Raw genomic sequence first — 2,749 nt, forward strand, 5'->3', positions numbered from 1 at the left:
TATATATATATATATATATCTTACACAGCACATTTGAATGAGAGGGAGTTGAAAAAACTATTCCTCAGAAACAGTTCTGCTTATTAGAGTAACTTAATAAAGGAATAGTTCAGCATTTTATACTGGAGGTTCTGTTGAAAAACTATTTACAAGTTTCTTATTTATGCTTTATAGCGCTTAAATGTTTCAAGTAATTGAACAATATCCATCCATCCACTTTTTATACACCCTTGTCCCTTAGTGGGGTCGGGAGGTGCAGGTGTCTATCTCCAGCGAACGTTTTGAGCGAGAGGTCGCCAGTCTATGCTAATTTTTAGCATCAGAACTATGGGTTCCAACCGACGGGCACATTTGGCAGGCCCCATTTATATTACTTCAGAAATTTTCTAGTTTGTTGTAATGCTCTGTTCCTTGTGCCTTTGGATTCGTTCCCCTCTTGATTTATTGTTTCCCTGTGTCTCAGTTCATCTCCTGTGTTTATCGTTCACCTTCCTCAGCTGGCCAGTTTGCTCCTCTTCATAGCTGTTCTTTTCCACCTGATTTTACTGTCTGTCTCAGCTGTTCCCATTTTCCTCTGATTAGTCCTCCTTCCATGTTTTGTCTACAGGTACTCTGTTTATATTTTCAGTTTTTTATGCTAATTCAGATTTCTTTTCTGCATTTTATTCCAGCTTCAAAGTCACATTACATTATACCATTGGAAAAGAAATTGAGTTTTACTCAAGTCTGATTATTGCCATATTTATTAGATCAAGAAACCGCTTAAATAGAACCTGTCTGATGAGATGAAGTAGGCTACTAAAGCCTTAAATCCAACACATCGAGCCCTAAGTTAAAGAAATTCAAGAACGAGAAAAAGAGAAAAACAGTCTTTGAGACTCCAGTGAACTACAGTGAGAGCCGATACTCACAAATAGAGAAAACATAAAACAATTTTCAACCTTTCCAGCAGTTGGCATAAAACTACGGAGCCCCTAAGGGGACATGGAGAAAGAAAAGAAAAGAAATCCTGACTTAGTTTCTCGAGATCCCGCGAAATTTTTGAAAAATCGCGAGTTACTTTTTTTTTGGCGGGAAAGGCATTTTTTTTATGTGGTAAAGTGTGTCTACATAGATCATGGAGGACGACTTATATCATTTTCTGTGGTCCAGAGATGTCCCAGACGAGGATATCATGCAAATGCAAAGAGACAAAAGTAATTTCTCCGACTGAGACGTCTTGCCTGCCTCATTGGATCCCAATGAGGCAGTCCCTTGGGGATCCAATTCCTTCAACACCAAGCGCACATCTTCTTTTCTCACACGAAGTCCATGCTCTCTGCATTTAGCGTGCATCCATCGGTAACCGTGAAGCTGTCCAGAGGACTGCAGCTGGTTATTAATGAATTCAACCAAAACTGCCAAGTCGGAATAGGACTTGCGCCGAATGAGTCCCCGCGCACTGAAAACTCTCTTCAGATGTCTCTCACTTATACAAAAACCATGTCTGCTGTCAGGCACTGATTTGATATGTTTATACTCAAGCCCAAGCTCGAAATAAAATCTATATATCTACCCCATGGGTGTGTCTCCTCCATCACTGTGATTATGTCATTATGTTCTGATTCTGATCCGGATAAAGTTTCTCGAGATCCCAAGAAAAAAAAAAAAAAGTCGGACTCTCGAGAAAGTAAGTCGGGATTTCTAATTTTTTTCTCTCTCTCTCCATGTCCCATTAGGGGCTCCGTATAAAATCTCTTCAGAGGTTTTATACGGAGCACTGCTTGCCTAAAATAATAAATAGATAAATAGGAAACTTTATTTATCCCTTTCACAAAGAGAAAACAAATCTGACAATTTAAACATTTATTTACCTTTTTGGTACTCGATATTGTAACAGTTCAGATATCTTCTTTCCATTCAGAATGTAGTTATAATATGAAACGATTGTTGTTATTGTCGTTTATTTATTTCAAAAAGGACAATAGGCATCAGATAATATGCCAGAGTTAGCCATAAAGGCTAGTTTTTATCTGTTGTACCTCAAGGTAAAATCAATATAAATACAATGTAACGTTGTAAAAAATCTACAAGCTTTTACCCAATAATAATAATAATAATAATAATAATAATAATAATAATAATAATAATAATAATAATAATAATGTTAAATAAAAAGTTTTTTTTCTAAAAAGGAAATATCAAAATATCAAGTTACCAATTTAAAAAGAATAAAATACCTTATAGCCCAAAAGTTTACCACAATACAAACAATATATAGGCATATAAAAAAGCAAAAATATAAATAAGAATCACAAGATCATGAGCCAGACTTTTAAGTTAGTAGAAAATGATTGAAAACACTAAAACAATCACTAAAATGAGTTCTGACCAAATGTACTGTTCAGACACCTTTACTACCATTTTATAATACGACTTCTCTTATAGTTATGTTATCCATTAATCTTAGACACTTTGTAAATCATTAATAGCTCTTTGTTATGCATTAATTAGGAGTGAAGACACAAAATCTACCAGTTTCTCGCCAAATAGAAATTGGCAAGAAACTGCCCATAAACCCATATGATAGGTTTATGGTTTATAAAAACATGTTCTTTACATTTTTTGCATAAAATCACCTATATTTTATCTGAAGTTGTTGTAGTAAACATTTCAGACTACCTGGAAGCACAATAAGCATTTGTAGACTTACTTTTTAGCATAAATTTTCCTTCTTATCCTTAATAAAGGCATAATAAACAGTTATTAA

This window comes from Poecilia formosa, unplaced genomic scaffold (assembly GCF_000485575.1).
Source record: "Poecilia formosa unplaced genomic scaffold, Poecilia_formosa-5.1.2 Scaffold2, whole genome shotgun sequence".
Lineage (NCBI taxonomy): Eukaryota > Metazoa > Chordata > Actinopteri > Cyprinodontiformes > Poeciliidae > Poecilia > Poecilia formosa.